We start from the raw sequence: 21,410 nt of genomic DNA on the forward strand, positions 1-21,410 counted from the left end.
TTCTTTTATTCCTTCCCAACCACTTCCAGTAACCCTAGCTAGATATGTCCAACTCTCTCCCACTCATTGCTGTTCAAAAACTGCTGTTTCTCAAGTTGCAACAGGATGTGACATTTGGAGTTCTGTGGCTGGGTTGCCCACTGGTTTTCCTTGTGTGTGTAACAGCCTAATTGAGACTTTAATGCTTTGGTAGGAGAAACCTTTTTCCTTGTGCCAATTTGCCAGTGAAAATAACCCTCCAAGGCTGCAATTTGCCAGGTAGGTAAAAACAGACAGGTATCTATTACCAAACGCATTGCATCTTAAACTTAAATGTAGATTCCATGACTCGAACATCAGCTGCTGTTTTTACAGACACACACACTTTTTTCTTTGTCTACCATCCTGCCTGTTGAAGAGTCTTGGAGAACTCGAAAGCTTGAACACTATTTCGTGAGTCTTAGGTTGGCCTAATAAAAGTAATTCTCTAATACGGATTTTGGAATTGCCCAAAATAACCTTGGAGTTGAGAGCCTCTTATTTTGTCATTTACCTGCCAGCAATGATCATTTCAAAAATTAAGTACTGCTGGATTAAGAAAAGTAGGGCAGAACTACATGCTCAGCTAAGGATCTGAAAACCTCCAAAGTGACATGGCGGGGTTGGCTATCTTCCCTGCTACCCGTTCAATTCGGCATGAGGGCAGCGTGAAAAATGCTGCTTTGCTCATTCTCCACCAAATGGAAATGATGAGGCATGAATTAAAGGCAGCTCAAATAACTCCAAATGTACTGCAAGTGTCCAGTTATCTCTTTTCATTTATGGCAAGCTGCTGTACCAGCAAAATTGCCCACTAAGCTATTATGCTTCATTGTTCAAGGTATCATCTATACTTAAATTATATTTGATTGCTGTGGCTCTCTACTTCCTCCAAGATCACACACACTCTTCCCAGTGCTTCATAACTGCCCTTCTGCCTTAACATTTCTGGGCTGGTACTTGCTGCTGCTGGGACTCACCCCCCGGCTTGCCACTGTGCCCCAATCCACACAAAACAGATGATGCAACCCTGAAGTCTGCCCACCCCTGATCCACAGACCACAACTAGTCACATGAGCCACCAACATTCAGATGCAAGTCTCTCTCTCTCTCTCTCTCTCTCTCTCTCTCTCTCTCTCTCTCTCTCTCTCTCTCTCTCTCTCTCTCTTACATGCTCTTTGGCTGAAGCAGGTTCCACTGCAAGCAGGTGATGAAGCATTTGTAGCTGCTTAGCAACCGCTTGGAATCAACCACCGATATGATCACATGCTGGGTATACACAGAGCAGCAGGATGTGGTGGGTGTGAGACGGCCAGTGCCAATTCAGGCTAGTACAGAGGGGGTGGGTCTCATTTTTTTGAGTGCTCGCCTACGTTAGGACTTCATATCACAGCAGGCAGAAGACTGGGCTACTGTGATCATTATCCCTGCTGGCCAGCTCCTGGACATGGAGGGGTGGGTGGAGGAAAACTAGGAAGTGGGGAATGGAATGGAGTATCCTGAACAAGAGCACTTGACACTGACACATTTTATTGCCATTTCCACTTGTTTAGATATGGGCTGGGATAAGTGGGGGGGGGGTATTTGTGTTTCAGTGCTAATTACTTCCTTTCCATTCTATTGGGCCATTGATGAACTGTATAGTTTGCAGGAAGATATGCACACCAGAGCGTCCCCAGATTCTGCCCCATGTCCTTTAACAGGTTCCAGTGCGTATCGCCCACACGTAATACCTTCTCTATATATTGAGAAGAAATGTTGACCTTTGATGTATCTATTTTATGCTTCCTACTTTTGTCATTGCGCTCTATCTCCATCAGTTTAGGGGGGGGAAATATGCCGCCTTCCGTGTTATGCATAGATAAAGAATTGCCAAATAACCCTGCTATTTTGTCGCATTGGCTATTTCCACGGTTATTCAACAAAACGTCTTCCTGATTCCAGCCAAGCACACACATCCATGTCTTTGTTAGTCATGCTCTACATACTACTTCTGCTTTTCGCTTTTAATACCTTCTATATTTCATCTGGGCTACTATAATCATACCCTCTGCAACGTATCAGGTTCTACTCAGTTTAAAATAAACAAGAAACGGCGCCTGACAGGTTGCTCTGTGATCTTAGCATACTTAGCAATTGAACTAAAAGAAATGGAAGATGCAATCTGGAGTTCATCAAGCTCAAGTTCCACAAAAAAAATAAACCTGTGACTTATTTTTAAATCATGAACTGTTTTGTTTGTTCTTCTTTGTTCATATTTGAAATAGGGTGTATCCCTGTACATTTCAGGCTGTTCTAGCCCTACGAATGAAAACCAATTCTGTTATTCTGTCTTTCCCTCCTTTGCAGATTTTTCTCTGGAAAGAAAAAAGGATGGAAGAAGTGGTGAGAAAACACAGGAGAGTTACAAATGGATTATGACTGGATCGCTTTTAAAATCCAGTGAATGAGGCAAGGCGATTTCACAATAAAAGGTTTGTCTGCCTTGTGACCTCCCTGTTAAAATGTGGATAAGCCTGACCTGGGCTTGAATTGGAAGCATTCACCCCATTGGGCCACACCACATCTGGTAAGGAGGATATTCCTGGTTCCTGAACCCCCAAACCTCAAGATTCTGGATATGTGAAGCCAGGAATTCCCCAGTGGGGACATTTTTTCCCCTTGGGAATTGGTAGGCCTAGGGAATCCCCACTCTGTTTTGCACAAAATGATAACCCATGATTTATTTAACCTGTAGCTTGTTGACCTACCCAGAATTTGTCTGGCAGACAATGGAATATACCATGGCTTGTTTTCTCAATCCTTGGGTTGTTTTTCCTTCTTCCTTTGCCTGCTCCCTCCTGGTATCCCAACTGCCTTTGCAGCACTGTAGTACTGGCATTAGAGTAGCTAATATAGTGGTTAACAGTAGAGTAGCTGATTGTTAGGGTTTTTTGCCACTGTTGCTCACTGTCTCTGTAGCCTGGTGAAACAACCTATTGCTCACACATTTCAACAACCCATGGTTTAAACAACTGAGAGATCACAACCCAACATAAAACCTATCTGGGTTGATAATGATTAACAGAATATGGTTTGTAAATATGGCTGGGGTCACGCATCACAACAACCCAGAATTCAATTAGCTATGGGTTAAATAAACCATGGGTTGATGTTACGTGTGAACCACATCATTGTCTTGGTGCCTCTGGGGGCTAACCAATTACTATACCTGTTAATTACTTCCCAGTACAGATCTGCCTGTTGTGACCTGTTTTCTTCTTTCAGTTACCAGTAACCTACCCATCCACCCTCTACCAGAACTAAGTGCAAATCCTCTTAGGTACACAGTGCACTGTAGTGTGATCCCACACCCACCACCACCTTTGCAAATTTGGTTGACGGGGGGAAATCCTACTCCGCCCTTATGCGACTGACTATTCCTGCACTGTCTGACCCAGGGATGGGTGGGCGAGTGATGAGACAGAAGCAAACACTTCTGGAAAGGGTTGGAGATAACACACACACACACACACACACACACACACACACACACGGTGAATGCAATGGCACCCCATTGTTCATAACAGGGGGTAAGGTGTGATATTGATGCAATACCAAGGGAGCAAGATTGATGCAGCACATGATGTTCCCCAATTACCTATTATTTATTGCACTTATAACTTGACCTTCTTCCAAGGAGTCAGGACAGCATACATGGTCCTTCTTTCCCCCATTTATTTTATCCTCATAACCCCACTGTCTGTTAGCTTAGGCTAAGACAGAGGCCTTAGCTAGACCTAAGGTTTATCCCAAGATCGTCCTGGGGTCATCCCTGTTCATGTAAATGACACAGAGGGGATCCCGGGAGCTGGCAGGGATGACCCTGGGACGATCCCGGGATAAACCTTAGGTCTAGCTAAGGCCAGAGACTTAATACCTGAATGGGGATTTGAACACAGGTCTCTCTAGTCCGGGTCTGACAAACTAACCACAATAAAACAATCTCTCTCAGATTGAACAGGGGGCCTTTGGGGACTACACAGGAGCAATCCTGTCCTGTCCTGGTGCCCTCCAGATGTGTTGGATTACAACTCCCATCACTCCCAGCCATGGAGATGATGGGAGTTGTAGTCCAACACATCTATAGGGCACCAGGGTGAAGAAGGGTCAAGAGGATACTGATCACACCGACACACAAATGCTTGTTCCCTTTGATCAAGGGAGAAGTACAATGAAAGCAAGAGCCCTCTGAATTGCCCTTTAAGGACCAGAGTCAGGACCCACATGCCAGGGATCTGAAAAGAGATTGGGGGGTGTCTATACAGCACTGCATTGGAGGAGGATCAGCTCAGATGCCCACAGCATCACTGCTGCGAGGCTAAATCGGTAAAGCTAGAGGGGGCAGGAGGGAGTGCAGGCTGTCCAGCCAGGAAAAAAAGCAGCACTGGCAGCCATTGTTGTCAAGCCCGGTCCCTGACCTGTGTTTCTGTGCTTACACAACAACAACAACAGAAGACTCAGCCTCTCTCTGACCTCCCTCTCTGCCATCTTCAGTAGCCAATTGGAGCTTTTTCACTACAGCCACTGGATAACCCAAGCAAAGGTAAAAGTTGCAGTAAAATAGCATGTTGAAAATACACAATTTCAGGGAGAAATCCCGATGTGGCTGCAAGTTGGTGGCTGCGTCATTTAAACAATGCAGCAATACTGCACAGTCACTTTGGGGTTAATAGAGCATACACACACACACACACACACACACACACACACACACAGGAGACAGCCATGCAAGGTTTACAGTTGTGATACGGCTGCACAAGCAAGCTTCATTTTCAGATATGCCTCATTTTCAGTCAACATTTCTCACTGCCAATGTTTTCCTATGTGACTAAATAGTATTGACATTTGTTAATAGGTAAGAGCACTGCAGATGAAGACAATTGAAACTTCTGGCTCTTGAACTGAAGTTTTATGCTCCTAGGGTCCTTTTTTGTTTCTGATTAATTTAATGTGTTTTTCAAGCACCAAGCTCCCTTCAGGGATTATGTGGCACTTTTTGGATAATGTAATTTTCAGGGCAAACAGATTGCATGATGATCTTAGGAGGGCATAATCATACGGACGTCCAGCACAAGAGACAACATTTTATGCTAAAAGTGTGGGACAGTGTTTTCAATGTGTAGGACCAATGAAATGCTCCATTCTATTGAAGGAAAAAATTAAGAAGGTAGGAAGATAGGAAGCTGCCATTGGTCCATTTTGTCCAGTATTGTCGACACCAGCTGGTAGTATTCTCCATGGTCTCAGTCAGGAGCTTTCTCAGCCCTACCTGGATCAAACCTGGATGCAATTTTACAACATAGTTCCTCATCGGGGAAAATGACTTCTGATTACAAATAGCCCACCTGGCAGAACTGAAAGTGTACATTGATTAAACATTCTCTTTTGAAACTAATGGCACTTACTGCTTGAGTACTGTTTAAAACTATGTCCGTGTTATTCTAATCCAGTGATTTCAATGGCGCAGTTCAAATGCCACCGATCGCCAAATCATGGTTTGAAGAACAGAACAGGTTTGGGGCCTGCTCCTGCCCTATCCATCCTCCTCCCCTCTTGCACAAGATCCCCTGCCTTCTATGTTTTTTTTATAACCCCAGTTTGCTGCTATGTCTGTATCAGAGCTAACTACGGCTAGCGCTAATCAAGACTGGGGCCATGTCTATACGTGGTCACATTGGCGCCTCGTTATCCGACATCCCGCAATTGCGCTCCTCCAGGATAACACTCACAGAAAGGAGTGCAAATGTGGGTTTTGGAGGCTCACAGGGCCACTGCCACCCCTAGCGCCCACCCACCCCCGCCCCATTCCTGCACCCTCCCATTGTTTCCCTTCTCCTCCCAGCATCCAAGAACAACAGAGTTTTGGAGGGGGGAGGTAGCTCTTTGCCCCATTGTTGTTTTTAACAGTGTTTTGGGATCATTGTGGTTGTTTTTTTAAACCATTTGTTTTTAATTGCGCAATTCTAGAGCAGCATGGAGTGAACTGCCACCTCCCCACTTTCCCGGTGAGCCCGTGGTACATTTGTATTTCATTTTTTTGTATGATTGATTGATTGATTGATTGAAGGGAAGCTCCCCAAGGTCCCTGGAGGTGCAGAAGCGGTCCAGAGGCCATTCCATTTGCTGGACCACCCCCTCTCCAGAAGATGGCACCCAATTAGGGGGCGTCATCACCCTGGCCACACCTCCGCTGTAACACCAGAGCAAGGCGACAAACAGCAAACGCAGGTCTGCACCTTGCTCGGTGGAAAAAGTCAGGGTCAGTGCCCAACTTTTTAAAAGCAGAGCTTAGGGCAAATGCTTTGGGATGGCTCCACAATGGCGGCTGCGTCATATAAATGACCTGCCGCCATTGTGGATCCATCTCAGGGCTTTCCCCTCAGCAAGACGTATCCTGGCTCCCAAGTGCAGAAGCTCAGGCCCAGGGGCAAAATCTGGAAGGAGCAGCTCCCAATGTGAGCCTACCTATAGACTATAATTTACCAATATGAAGCTGAGCATACACTACAATCAATATGTGAGGCCCTCCTCCAAGTGTCTCCTCTGAGAGAAGCTCAAGGGATGGCAACAAGGAAGACAGGCTTCTTTATGTTAGCTCCCCCCACCCCCCATTCTGGAATGCTCTCCTCTATGAGACCCACCTGGCAAAAACATTATCATCTTTTTGGTATCAAGTTGAGTTTCCTCTCCTCCTGGGCATTTGATGGCATACAATGGAGCTTTTAATATCAGTTGTTTCATTGGGGCCTGGTATTTTATTGTAAATTGACTTTAGCTGTTTAAAATTGTTTAAAATTCATGTATGTTAAGACTTTATTGTTTTGAGCCTCGTGTGGCGCAGAGCGGTAAAGCAGCAGTTTCTGCAGCTGAAACTCTCCCCACGGCCTGAGTTCGATCCCAGCAGAAGCAGGTTTCAGGCAGCCGGCTTGGGTCGACTCAGCCTTCCATCCTCCCGAGGTCGGTAAAATGAGTACCCAGGTAGCTGGGGGAAAGGTAATCACGGCCGGGGAAGGCGACGGTAAACCACCCCGCTATAAGGCCTGCCAAGAAAACATCAGCGAAAGCTGGCGTCCCTCCAAGAGTCAGTAATGACTCAGTGCTTGCTTGAGAGGTTCCTTTCCTTTCCTTTTATTATGTTGTATTTTGGGTTTTCATTTTTTGTGTCCCGCCCAGTGTCCTGCCCAGAGGCTATTGGGCAACATAGAAATGAAGTAAAGGAAATGAATGAAAATCCAGCTTTCTGCTTTCTTTCACCTTTCCCTTTCAAGATACTTCTTCCCCTCCCTCCTCACAAAGAGATTCTGTTGTTGAAATATAGAAACCCTAAAACATGTGAGAAATTTCATCCACATAAGACAGAATTATTGTTAAAGATCTCTCTTGAAATGGCTTTGCAGGGGAGAAAACCCAAACCATTTTTCCTCACTGCCATTGAGGCTGGTTGATTATCTCTACCTATAAAGCAGAAAGTATGTGTGTGTCACGTATGTCCTGAAATGTTTACCAACTTCCACATATAGTACTGCCTTAATGCTGTTCACCCAGACAGGTCTTCATGTACATGTATCAGGAAAATATCTAAAAACTTGAATTTTGGGGGTTTAAGTATTTTTAAAGAATTTAATAAAAAAAAAACTAGGTTATGCCTACAATTCCCAGCATGCCTTGGGCAGAACTCCCAGCATGCCTTGGATGGGAGGCCAGACTTACTGGTCATTGATACAACAGCATGTCTTTGAGAGGCCGAACTCTGGACATGCTCAAAGGCACCCTGTCGTGATATCAATTTTCTCAGAAACTGAGGGAAGCACAAGCACAGCCTTCAACCTTAAGAGGGAGGGAGAGAGGGTGGGAAGGAGGGAAGGGAAGCACTCTGCGCATGACCAGAAACAGGCTTGATGAAGGGGGGTAAGTGCCTGGCCCAGTCCCAGCCCTTCAGTACAGGCTCCTGATGGAACACTTTGTGGGTGAGAAGTGTGGGCTGAGGCAGTCCCAGCAGGACTTGGATAGAGCTGGGTGCATCCACTGACAGCCGCTTACTTCCCCTCCTTGGCGATGCTACTCCTCAATCAAGGAGCAGCATCAGCCACCAGAGGAGGAAAGCGCCTCTCAAAGGACATGGGCACCTGAGGACCACCAAAGGCATGCTAGGAGGTGTAGTACTGGCATCACTAACTCTCAGTCCTAACTCAACCCCCACTAGCTGACTTTCTCCAACTGCCACTAACTCTGTCCACCATTCCATTCCAGCCGTAGCTGTCAGTCATTCCTCCATTCACTCTTCTGTTTCAATAGCCTTGGGTGGGAGGGAAGATTTATCAGTCTGTGGCAGCCATCATCTGGAAGTGACTCGCCATCCTAGGCAAGAGAAGCACGTGGAGATAAAATGTTTTACTGTCTAGGTCTTATAGAACTGAGTAGACCTGTCCATTAGGGCTGTGCACCGCCTTGGGCTGAACTCCTGAATCCAAGGATTCAGCTGGCCTTGGCCCGAATACAAGTACCAAGTCTTCTTTTATTTTGCATTTTCCTCTTTTTGGACATTTATTAGTGGCCACACTACTGACCAAGCCGACTCACTCACTCACCCTAATGGTTTAGGGGCCATTAGTCCTGACCAACTAGTAGTACTTCATATTAGACACTCAGCCCTGCAGACCATATCCTGGCTAACTAGTAGTGGTTTCATCCTTCAGAGCCAGGGCTGAAGAAGTTTTTACTTGGAGTTCTTATTTTTCAGTATTATTTTTTCCTGATTTAGAGAGTGAAGGAATGAGAGCAACCCACTTAAAAAGTTCCTCTTCCAGATTTGGTGGCACCATAGGGACGGGGATGCCACCTGTCCCTTTCTTTCATTCCTCTCCTGCTGCAGTACCATCTTGTTGCTATCTTGGCCTTCCAGGCCACAATAAGGCCTTAGGGTGCCCATGTGTACTATTTGACAGAAGACAGCCCTCTATTTGAAGCTGTCCTCTGTTTATGGGGCTGTCTAGTCCAAGTCCAGTTTAAAGTTAAAGAGCCATAAGAAGAGAGAGTGAGGAAGCCCTTGATGTTTTCAATCAACTATTAGCACCTGCACAACAGACTGAGCAGATGAACAGGGGTCACCTGGCCACAGCCCTCCCTACTGTGGTGAGATGTCTTGTAGTTTTGTTTCAGTGATAGTAATCAATTTTAAATCTATATGTATAAATAAACATATAAACATTTATTTAACCCCTTTTGGGGTTGAATAATTTCTTCTTTTTTGGCAACGCATATTTATTTATTTGCAATATTTTTATACTGCTGATTATAATAGAATTTTTCAGCAGTTCGCAACGTTAGACTGCAATATTAAAACATACCATAAAATCACAGTATTAAAACATTTCTAACAACAATAAAAGAGCAGTAAAATGGGAATGTAAAATGGAGTGGCATAGTTTATTTATGGCCCAGTGACGGCCTGGGTGAACAAGCATGTCTTCAGGAGGCGTTTGAACTAGGCATGTGCTCCGCTCCGATTAGAAGTGCAGAAGCAGGAGCGAATTGGCCTGCTCCGCCTTGCCCAGAGGCGGAGTAGAAGCGGACTGCGGACCCCTAGAAGCAAGGCGAAGAGAAGCGCCCATTTTCGGAGTGCTCCGGTTTCCGCGGTCCACTTCTATCGCCATCTTGAAACATTTCGCCCATAGGATTGCATTGCGGAAAAGAAAGGGGGATAACTGTGTTGTTTTTGAAGCTATCTTTCTGAAAATTCTTGTGCTTGGAGAGTCGTGGATGGGGGTCATTTTGAGACTACTCTCAGCTCTCTGCGTGGTGCGGGTCGCGCGCTAGAATTTTTTTAAAAACCGGTGGGAAATACCTTTTTCGAAGGGCTGAGGGGCAGAGTCAGCTCCCGGTCATGATCACATGATCCCAAAGTTGGAGGAGGGGATAGGCAAAACGGGTAACTTGGGATTCTGGGAACTTCTCTTTCTACTCTGAACGGACTTTTCCCAGTGTTTTTTAAAACAGTAGCCCCACCAAATGCACAAACACAACCTGTGAAATCATATACTAAGCCAATAATAAGAGATAGAAACACAGCACTGCTACCCACCCTAACTTTGGGGAACAACTGAAAAGATGTGGTGCAAGGGGATGAGCTCCCCTAGGGCATCTCATTGTGGATGTGCCCCCACTCTCTCCTGTACTTGGAAGGCCATCATAGCCTTCCAAAGAGAGTAACCCGGTGGAGCAATGCCTATCATGAGTTGAAGTGAGAGTTCTATTTCTCAGAGCTCTCGTGGTGGAGCAATGGCTTTCATGAGTTGAACTGACAGCCTTGCTTCTTAAAAGACTAGGACCAGTCAAATTGGCAGCTGCTTTTTCCTCCCCTGGGCACGTCCCCCTATTGCTGGTAAAAGACATATATAACCTTTTTTAAAAAGTTCTTCTTGTTGTTTATTCAGCAACACTGCTGCTTTTAATTCCACCCCTCCTTTGTTTATTTATTTATTTATTCCATTTTATATGCATTACTGGCTTATCCTTGGCTCACTTCCTTATGCCCCCAGAAATGTCTGCTGCCTGCCTGCCTTCCCTCTCTCCTCCCCTGCCCGCCTCGCAGGGATGTTGTGTGTGTCTGGCTTTGACTCAGGGGAGAAGTCCTTCCTGCGCTCACTTGGAGTTTTGGAAGTTCCAAATCCATTTTTCAAGTGTGGAAGAAGATTCATATTAGGTTGATGATCTCTACTCCCCAATTCATGGCATGTTGGGATTTCCTTTGAAATGGCCCCATTGAGATGTCTGCAGGTTTAAGCCCCGCCAAAAAACAGGGGATGATGGGACTGCCTTGAATCTGGGCGTGTGTGTGTGTCCCTGGATAAGCTATCATGGTGGCGAGTTTGAGGTTTCTAACGTGCAAATTGACGGAGCTATCAAAAGGGGTGTGAATGGGGTGTTGGATTTTCATAAATTCCCCAAAAATCAGGGGATGATGGGACTGCCTTGAGTCTTGGCGTGCATCTGTATCCCTGGATAAGCTCTCACGGTGACGAGTTTGAGATTTTTAACGTGCAAATTGACGGAGCTATGGAAAGGGGTGTGAATGGGGTGCCCGATTTTCACAAATTCCCCAAAAATCAGGGGATGATGGGATTGGCTTGAAACTTGGCGTGCGTGTGTATACCTCCATGAGGTGTCATGGTGCCAAACTTGAGGTTTCTAACTTTCACAGAAAAAAAGTTACATACTTTTTTAGCTTAATGCAAGCCTATGGGGGGGAAAAACGGAGCTCTAATCCGGATCCGGAGCTCCGCAGCGGAGTGGAGCGGACATGGGCGGACATGGGTGGAGTGGGCGGAGTGGGGGCGGAGTGAAGTGGGCCGATCCAAAAATCGCGGATCTGGTAGTGAAGTGGAGCGGGGGGTCCGTGCACACCCCTAGTTTGAACGATGCTACATTTTTTTGCCTCCTGGACTACATGAGGGAGGGTTTTTCAGCGGGTGGGTGCTGCTACAGAGAAGGCCCTACCATCTGGGTACTTCATGACGGCATTCCATCTGTTTTGGAATGACAAGCAAGATCTCCTCTGCTGATCTTAAAGGTTGCCTTGGTATGTAGAAGAGAAAGCTGTCTGCTAGGTAGCCTTGTCCCAAGTAATGGCCAACCTACCTTCATAACTTTCACTGAAGAGAAATAAGCTCTCTAAAATGTGTGTCAGTATTATTCTGACTCAGTGGTTTGTTGTTGTTTCTTAAACAACCCCGACTTGGTTTAGTCATTTAGTTACAATAGCTGCCAATGCCCACATTCAGTAACCTTTGCTACGTACAAAATCCCGTGGGAAACAATGGCAGAGGAGGGAAAATATATCAAGGTACTCAAGGTTAAGGCTTTGTTTTCAGTACAGTTCTTTTCTTGCTTAATACCACATTTCAGAACGATCTGGGTAATTGGCTCACCCACCCCCAAAAGTATACCAGCTTCCTAATCAAATCAGATGTTCTTGCAGTCTGGCTTGGCAAGACAAGAGGTTTAAAACTAAATAAAACAAAGCGGGGGGGGGAGGGGAATCATCTCATTCAAAAGAGATGCAAAACAACGTGCTAACACAAGAGCCGTAATGGATCTGGGGATTAGAGGTTCTTACACAAATAATTAGATACACAATAAAATGTTGCTTATTGCCTCCTGCCCCTGGAATTAGCAGTGGTTTTGCAGGACCAACTCAAGGACGTCAAACCAAAATATTAGTAAACACAAAAGATTATCACACCAATCCAAAGATCCATTAGACCAGGGGTCAGCAAGGTGGTGCCTGTGGACCCCAGTGGCTGCCAAGACCCCCAAATGCCAGACCCCTTGCATTGTGCTCCATTCACAGCAATATTCCCTGCCAAAAAACAGCAGCCAAAAAAGGTCCCCTGCTAGAAAAAGGTTTGAGGGAGAAGGTAACCCAACCTCTCAGCAAGGATGTTTGGGGCAACAGAGTCCTGGGTGAGGGGTGTGAGTTCCCCCTCTCCTGCCATTATTTTGAGACCCCTGCCAAAAGATTAAAAACGTTTGGCAGGAGAGAAAGTGTGAACAGAAGAGAAGACTGTGGGGGAGGCATGATAGCACTCTTCAAGTACTTCAAAGGTTGTCACACAGAGGAGGGCCAGGATCTCTTCTCGATCCTCCCAGAGTGCAGGACATGGAATAATGGGCTCAAGTTACAGGAAGTCAGATTCCGGCTGGACATCAGTGGAAAAATCCTGACTGTTAGAGCAGTATGACAATGGAACCAATTATCTAGGGAGGTCGTGGGCTCTCCCACACTAGAGGCCTTCAAGAGGCAGCTGGACAAGCATCTGTCAGGGATGCTTTAAGATGGATCCTGCATTGAGAAGGGGGTTGGACTCGATGGCCTTGTAGGCCCCTTCTATGAGAATCCAGGTCGGGGGGCAAGAAATGTTACAATTAAGAAGAGGTGGCAATAAAGATCAGAATCCAGAGGGGGGGGCTATGACCCCCCACAGCGCTCCCCCATTTTGCGATTGACCATCCCCACTCTCAAGACTGCAATTTCAAAAAGTTAAATTTGCCCACAGGGCCAACAAGGTTGCCTGCTCCTGCACTAGGCAGTCATTCTGAGAGCATGTGGTTTGGGATGTTTTTATGAAAACTAGCTAAGCCTCTGAGACCAAGGCCATGCCAGAATGCAAAGGAAAGTTAGGGGAATCTTAAAGCACCATCTAGATTAGCAGCCATAACCAAAGCTAAAACACCGTAATGACAGCTTTCTTCCAAAGACGGAACAAGCCAGGACAAGTGTGCCCCAGACAGCCGCGGTTCACTTCATGCCGTCACCAAAAGTTCCAACTTTGTTTCAACGGCATTTAGAAGAGGCAGCAGGTTTTCAACCAGGACCCAGGCTTAAAAGAAATGTTATTTTAAAAATTAAGTGAATGTACTCGGGGGTGGGGGTGAGCAATTGAGGAGCACAAATGACTCCTCAGATGGCGACGCCTTGGAGCTGTTTGTGAAGCAGCAACGCTGATCTTAAAAACAACAGCAAAATAACCCCCTCCCCCAAAAGGAGGAATGCTACAAAAATAAAATAAAAAACACAAACAAACCAGATCACAAAGCCTGCTGGGAAATTTGGGGCCTATCTTATCTTGTTTCCCTGGCTTACATATTAGGGGATGTAGTGGCCATGTGGTCATGCAACACCATCTTGCTTGGACCGAAATTGGTAGGGGCTGAGGAGAGAGACATGAGAATCTGAGCTTTTCCAGTAGTTGGTTCAGTGTAAGGAATGCTAGGGTGGCCCTGTGGAAAGGAGGACAGGGCTCCTGTATCTTTAACAGTTGCATAGAAAAAGGGATTTCAGCAGGTGTCATTTTGTGAGGGAACTGGCTGTCATTTCCGGTTATGACCTTAATGAAGGCCGTGTTCTTTGCGCATGCCTGAAGTCCGAGGCAGACATTCCTACCGAACCGGTTTGAACCGGTTGTGCTATGCTGCCAAGATGCGCACGCAATTCCTTTGTGTAAAAGTGTGGGCGTTTCCTCTGCATGAGGGGCGTGTATAAAAGGCCCCTCCTCCCAGTCCCCAGGGCAGCTGCCCATGGACTCATCCCGGGCTGCTGTTTCGCTAGCGAATAAAGCTATCTGTTTGGACAAGAACTTTGGTGTGGACTCCGGTTTCTCCGTGTGGGCTCCAGTTTTTCCGTAACATTCCTGGCGCCCAACGTGGGGCCGCTTCCTTCAACAAGGAAACCTCACGGAGTACTGGACAGCCTGCCAGGGAGATTTCCCCCACCAGCTTGCCTCCTTGCAACCCCCCCGCAGGCGTACGTCGACACTCATTGGGAGCGCGCCGTCAGCTTGCCTTCGGCTTCGCTGATGCCTGGTGATGTGGGGACGGACCGACCTGAGGGGGCGGCGTGGACGCAGCTGAACCTCTGTGGAAGTTTTGCTACAGATACCTTTCTAACCGGCGCCGGAACTTCAAACAGGCAAGTAACAATGAGCTCTCTGTAATCTGTTTCTGTTCTGTTCAGCCAGCTCCCAGGAGCTGAAGGAGGGGCTGGATCAACCCCTCAGAAGCCGGAATGTTTCTCTCTGTAATCTGTTTCTGTTCTGTTCAGCCAGCTCCCAGGAGCTGAAGGAGGGGCTGGATCAACCCCTCAGAAGCCGGAATGTTTCTCTCTGTAATCTGTTTCTGTTCTGTTCAGCCGGCTCCCAGGAGCTGAAGGAGGGGCTGGATCAACCCCTCAGAAGCCGGAAGGTTTCTCTGTTTTCTGTTTCTCTGCTGGGCTGGATTTGGGAAAGAGGGTGTTGTCTGTGTAATTGGTGTGTGAATGGCAGCCTGATTTCCATAGTTGGCCGTTGGATCCATCAGTCCTCTGGTGCCATTTGGTGCCTGGAAATTCCGGCAACGTGGGCTGGCAGCGTGTGATTGTGAACCTATTGTTTCACCAACTGACTCCCCCACTACCGATAGCCAGTTGGTTCCCCGTCTACCCACCTGATTTGTCTGTCTGTCTGGTGAATTTAGAAAGTTAGGATGGGGGGAGGTTCTTCCACTCCATTAGATCTCATGGTAGAGCATTTTGCACAAGTTCTTGATACTTCGCAGTGTAATGTTCAAACCATGACTTATAAGTGCCATTGGACTTGGCCGAGCCAAGGCCCCCTTGTGGCCTGGCCGCCACAAGGCACCTTTTCTGAATCCTATATTACCAGAATATATAATTTAGCTATAGTAGAAGGGGGGCCTCTGACTCCAGAAGATATCCCATACATTGAAGGGTGGCTGAAAGTGGCTAAGCTCCCCCCACCATAGGCGAAAAAGATGGTTGAAAAGGCAGCCCTAATAATGATGAACCAGGCGAAGAAAGATAAAAGAATCCAACTCCACCGCCTGAAGCAGCTCACTTACACTGCTTCAAAGGACAAACCAATCATACCTTGTCCTCAGGAAGAACTGCCGCCGCCTTATGTTTCGCCTACGGTGCCCCAGATGAGGCCCCCACCAACAATGCCCACTGTTCAGTTCCGCTACTACAAAAAAGTTGGTGTTGTGTTAAAGTGAAAAAAAAAAAATTGTCAGTTTATGTTTTCCACCCGGCCCAAGTGAAAAGAGAACTTTTTTTGTTTCCCTCCTACGGATCCCCCTTCGCCTCCTCCCTAGTGGTTTTTTTTTGCTTCTCTATGCTTAGCAGCTAGAGATAAGCAGTTTTGTTTCAGTAAAAGTTTTGTTCTCAGTGGAAGTAGTCCAAAGATTTTGAAGACTTTGTGTATTTTGTCTTTCACTAACCTCAGATAATTAGAAATGTAGAACCCCATTTCACGGAAGAAATGTCTTCCATAGCTTTGAAGATTCACTGCCTGAGTTAAAAAGCTCCTTGTAAGCACAAATAGTTTTGCCAACCATTGTGCCAAGATGGGAGAAAGAAAAAGTATGTTGCTAAATGCCAGAAGTATGTAAAAGTATGTGAATACAAGACGTAAAGAAAGATAAGAAGTTGAAACATAGGGGAGGAAGAAAAAGAGAAGAAAAAAAAAAAGAAAGTGTTTGAAGGTTAGTGTACGTGGCATGGTTTTTGACCAGAAGGAAAAGGGGGGTGAAGAAGCCCTGCCTTGAAAAAGTTAGTGAATGGACAATCTTGCGTCCTCTGCTGACGAAGATTGGAAATACTGAATTGCTATATTTTTGTGTGTGTTTTGAACGTTGTGTTCTGAAAATTGCCCAGTGGCTCTTTTTTTTGGGGGGGGGGGGCAGAGATATTCTAACTTTGGCCTAATAGAACTTTTGAAATGCTTTGAGCCCTGAGCCTGAGTCCTAAATGCAACTACAATTGAAATCTAAAAGCACCCCTGTGTTCTTGCATCAGTATCCTTTGAAATTAGAAGCCAGAAGAAGAACACAGCTATTGCTTTTTAAAAATGGACTTGTGAAATGATTAAAGCAATTAAAAACTCCAGCTTGCATTACTGTGTTTGCAATACCAGCCTCAAGTGTGCTGTGCCAAAAACGTGGCACAGACCAGTGGAGTACAGTAGAAGAAGCTTACACCTGAACCCTGCCTGCCAGTCCAGATATGAGATCAACCTCCTTGTGGACCCAAGGCTGCCTCATTGAATCCTGCCACGTTGATACCTGAACTACAAAGAAGTTCCAGAGCATGAATGCCTTGAAGTCTTGCAACTTGGCACCAAACCTCGCCCAGACCTATATGATGACCTCAAGTTGTTTACTGATGGATCCAGCTACAATTGTACAACAAGCAGCTGAACTTGTAGCATGCACAGAAGCCCTGATGCTTGTTTCAGGCAAAAGACTGTATTTACTGATTCAAAATATCACATGGATAGATTTGGAAAGAAAGAAGATTTGTGACTGCCTATAGAGCAGTGACCCATGGAGAATTAACAGTTGATCTGTTAGAAGCCCTGATGTTGCCAAAAGAATTGGCTAATTTGTCTACAAACAGCTGCCATAATTGGAGCTAGCCCATTTCTCAGTATTTGAATCCACCTTATGCAAAAGAAGACTTGGAATTAGCACAATAACTCAAAGTTTTCAAGAACCCAGAAAGATGGGATTTGTTACCCCTGATGTGCCAAGAATCATCATGACCTCCCTGTTTAAAGACCAGGTGTTTAAAGACCTCACAAGATGGACATTGATCAGACTCTTGAATGACTGAAAGACTTTTTTGAGAACCATGATCAGCCAAGGAATATAAATGCTCAGTGAATTGTTTTTACTGGCTTCATTTGTAAATGCATCAAAAGAAAAGCCCCTGCAGACATGGACTTGTTATCTTTTTTTTTTAAGAATCCAGAACACCATCGCCCTGCTCAGACATCTGGAGACTGCAGGTTACCGTGCTAGTCAAGCCAAAGCCCAAATCTGCAAACAAGAAGTGACATATCTGGGCTTTATCATCAAGAAGAACACTCGACTTTTAGCTGCCAGCAGGACCCAGGCAATCAATTGTATACCCCAGCCCCGGAACAAAAAGAATTATGAGTTTTCCTGGGCATGGCAGGGTACTGCCAGATCTGGATCCTGAACTACGCCGCCCTGACACAGTCCCTCTATGAACTCTTGAAACAGAAAGTCCCTGAATCCGGGACCCTAGACTGGACATCTAAAGCAAAAGAGAGCCTCCGGAATCTTAAATCAGCCCTTACCAGTCCACCCGCTCTAGGACTACCTGATATCAGCAAGCCCTTCCACCTCTATGTAGACGAAAAGAAGGGCACAGCCGTGGGCGTTCTGACCCAGAGAGTGGGTTCGTGGAATCGGCCTGTAGCATACCTAAGCAAGAATACTGATCATGTGAGCAGAGGTTGGCCAGGATGTCTCCGATGTATCGCTGCCGCATGCCTGCCCTTAACTGAAGCCATTAAACTTACCTATGGACAGCACATAGAAATCACTGCCTCGCACTCCATGAAAGCCCTGCTGGAAACCCACGGACCAAAGTGGATGACCAACTACGCCTACTGCTTTAAAGGTCCAAGGGAATTCCAGTTGGATTCATTGGAGCCGAGCAAAATTAGCCGCACCCGAGAGATGGCAGGCCACAAAAGCCGCGGGCCTAAAGCTCACCCTGAGGAAACAGCCCTCACCGCTGGACGCGACGGGAGAAGACTCCTCGGGACCGGCAACCGAGGGAGCGAAATAACTGGGGGCGCTGCATCCCCTCTCAACCTGGAAAGAAGAGGTGGACACCGCCCGAAGCACGTTTTGCCTATTTTGCTCTTCCTGCTGACCCTGAGCATATCATCCCAGAAGTCAAAACTTGATCTCTGCTCCTCTTGTATACAAACAGTGAAACTGCATAACCAAATCAAACAGACTATTATATATCAGAGTAAATTGCAGTGTACTGAGACCAAAACGTCTTGCACTTTCCGTAATGTTTCTTTCTCAGCATGTTCTCTGAATGACAAAGTCACATGTTTTGATCCCAGAGAAAATCCTGTTAAATGGCACCTAGAGGTCAGAGATGCTAACCAGCAAGGTACACTATTGTAGAAAATACCCCTTAGAACCCCAAATTCTCCAGCTTCTGTGATCATAGACCCTTGTAAGATCTCCCACTGGCCAGATCAGTGTGGGGATCTCAGTTGGGAGAAAACATACATGCACAAAGACAAATATATATGCCCCTCCACAGACCCGATGCAGACTACCATCCCCAAACAAGCCAATTGTGATAACAGCTGTCCTTATTAGAACTGTGTATGGTGGGCCACTTATCCAACAACACCCCCCCTTTAGTAAAATCCACGCCTCTTTAACCAAAGTGCCAGTCCTCAGTAACTGCAAAGCACAACAGTGCAACTTAGTGAATTTTACCGTTTTTAACCCACAACAGTTCGTGACCACTTTTGGGAACCAATTCGGGCTCCGCATTCATGGACGGGGAGCAGATCCCCTGGGGCGGATTTATCTGAAGCTCACCCAGTTTGTAGAAACAGGCCACACCATACAAGAGCACTTCTTCCAAGACTTTAGAAAGAAGTCGAACAGCCTTTTGAAGTGCCAGAGATAGCGCGCAACCTTTTTGTCACTTTTGCAGAAACTGTCGCTGCGACTCTGAATGTATCTAATTGTTATGTATGTGGAGGAACCAACCTAGGACACCAATGGCCTTAGGAAGCCCAAGAATACAATGTCAGCCAGCCGTATAATGAGACCACTGACCCCAATCCCCATGGTCAGTAAATGCTGACAAACACCCTAATTGGAAGGTGGTGCATCCAAAGAATATCTTCCGGGGCTCCCAAGATCGGAGAAACCCCGTGTCAGACCATTACCACGCTGAACCAAACTATCTTGTCCTATTGACCAAATCAAACCGTCATACCTCCTAATCGCCCATGGCCAAGCTCACTTCAGGCCAGGGCTTAGGCTCATGGTTCAATTAGTTTGGTGGGCTAAAAGAGATGATCAGTATTGTTGTTATAAGAATTATGTTATGCTTGCTGTTACCCTGTCTTATGCCAATGATTATACAAAGTTTGAAGGACATGATAGAGCAAATTGCAGATAAACGTACTGCAGTGCATCTAATGGCCTTGCAGGATTACAGGCCAGTCCCTGTCAATGATGACAATCTAGGATAATGATAGCACTCTGTGCCTTCGCTAAGAGTGTATCAAAGGGGGGAATGTGAGGGAACTGGCTGTCATTTCCGGTTATGACCTTAATGAAGGCCGTGTTCTTTGCGCATGCCTGAAGTCCGAGGCAGACATTCCTACCGAACCGGTTTGAACCGGTTGTGCTATGCTGCCAAGATGCGCACGCAATTCCTTTGTGTAAAAGTGTGGGCGTTTCCTCTGCATGAGGGGCGTGTATAAAAGGCCCCTCCTCCCAGTCCCCAGGGCAGCTGCCCGTGGACTCATCCCGGGCTGCTGTTTCGCTAGCGAATAAAGCTATCTGTTTGGACAAGAACTTTGGTGTGGACTCCGGTTTCTCCGTGTGGGCTCCAGTTTTTCCGTAACAATTTGTATATATGGGGAACCTGGTGAAATTTCCTCTTCATCACAACAGTTAAAGCTGCAGGTGCCCTGCCCCTTTTAAATCTGGTCACTCTTGTATAGCTCCTGCAGCTTTAACTGTTGTGATGAAGAGGGAATTTCACCAGGTTCTCCATATATCAGGAGCTTCCTTCTCCAGCGTGGATAAGCTGAGAGCAAACCCGGAGCAGAGGCCTTACTGCTGCCCGCAACTGCACTGCGGCAAGGCCTTTGCCTCCAAGTACAAGCTGTACAGGCGCCAGGTCAAGACTTTTCTCTTCTCCCAGGCATTGAACGGCATTTAACAACATTAAGTTTGTCTTTAATGGACCCCAGAATTGTTGTTTTTAAATGGATACTGTTGTTTTTATACTGTTTTTATGTTTTTTAAATTTTTTTATACTTTTAATGTTTACTATTTTTAATTGTTGTAAACCGCCCAGAGAGCTTCGGCTGTGGGGCGGTATATAAATGTAATAAAATAAATAAATAAATAAATAAATATACAAATGACACCTGCTGAAATTCCCTTTTCAATACAACTGTTAAAGATACAGGAGCCCTGTCTCTTTTTCATAGGGTCACCCTACTTTACCCCATCGCATCGACGTGTGGATAGGAGTGACAGCCTGTGCTACTTCTAGGGTGGGCTGGCCCCTCCACATGCCCGGATTTTAAGTTAGGTCTAGCAAGGCCCCTAGTTGCTGCATTTTGCACCAGTTACAGTGTCTAAACACCTTCCAAGGGCAGGCCCATGTAGCACACATTTCAGTAATCTAAATGGTAATGTAATCTAGGGTGACCATATGAAAAGGAGAACAGGGATCCTGTATCTTTAACAGTTGTATTGAAAAGGGAATTTCAGCAGGTGTCATTTTTATATATGGAGAACCTGGGGAAATTTCCTCTTCATCACAACAGTTAAAGCTGCAGGAGCCCTGCCCTCTTTTAAATCTGGTCACTCTAGTATAGCTCCTGCATTGAGCTATTCACCATGCCCCTGAGAACTTCTTCCTGGTTCACTGACGCCAGTTGAACAATTTGCCATTTCAGTTTTTACAAATGGTAAACAAGTCAGACAACTTATTCACCATGAGCTGGCATTAAAAAATAAAAAAGCAACCACTGTGAGTAGGAGAATTACAGGCACCAGACCAAAGTCTCTTTGTGTTAGCAAATTAAAATGTTGTCCAAAAAAAGTGCTGGCTTCTTCCAAGAATCAATGGGATTTAGTTTACTTTTTAATGAAACAAGCAATATAAACTACTCGAGGTGTGCAAAGCAGATCTGCTCCTCCTCGAAATTCGGGGTGGAACTTCAATGAGGCTATTTCCCACCCTGATTTTCAGGGTGGCTCTG

Source organism: Elgaria multicarinata, chromosome 4 (genome assembly GCF_023053635.1).
Source record: "Elgaria multicarinata webbii isolate HBS135686 ecotype San Diego chromosome 4, rElgMul1.1.pri, whole genome shotgun sequence".
Classification (NCBI taxonomy): domain Eukaryota; kingdom Metazoa; phylum Chordata; class Lepidosauria; order Squamata; family Anguidae; genus Elgaria; species Elgaria multicarinata.